Genomic DNA, 639 nt, shown 5'->3' with positions numbered 1-639 from the left:
ATTTTAAGGGACCCTCCACGGGGAAAGGCAGAAGTTCTTCACTTTTCTCCGCGAATCTCCATTCCCGGCCAACCCTCGAAACCGTCTAAACACAGGATGCATTTCTATTTACAGATTGGGGGGGGGGCGGGGGGGAGGGAAGACAGAAAGACAGACAGACAGACAGAAAGAGGATCTAAAAGGGATTGGAAAACATAAATAGAACGGAGGGAGTGTTGAGAGACAATTTGAGGTAAATATTTGTACCTTCTTCGATCTCGTGTTTAACAGAAATACATGGAGCTTTTATCCACGATTTTAAGAGAGAAGGAGGCTGGAGGAAAAACATAAACAGTCCCATCTCGTGGCTGGGGCCATGCCCGGCCAGCCTGCCCTGCCCTCCCCGCTCAGGGCAGCTTCCCCCGGGCAAACCGGGGCAGCGGCTCCCGCCTAGGAAAAACAAACGCTCAGAAAGGAAACAGTTGGATTAACACCCCCCCCCCAAAAAAAAAAAAAAAAAAAAAAAAAAAAAAAAGAGATATACACATATGGAAATGGTAAATATGGCACGGCAAGCCCGAGAGGGGGAAGGGGTGGAGGAGCCCGAGCGGGGCCGGGAAGGAAAATGAGAGGTGTTAAGGGAGATAAGCGGCGGGGATG

The sequence above is a fragment of the Aptenodytes forsteri genome, unplaced genomic scaffold, assembly GCF_000699145.1.
Source record: "Aptenodytes forsteri isolate BGI_AS27 unplaced genomic scaffold, ASM69914v1 Scaffold92, whole genome shotgun sequence".
Taxonomy (NCBI): domain Eukaryota; kingdom Metazoa; phylum Chordata; class Aves; order Sphenisciformes; family Spheniscidae; genus Aptenodytes; species Aptenodytes forsteri.
This window is presented reverse-complemented; position numbering follows the sequence as displayed.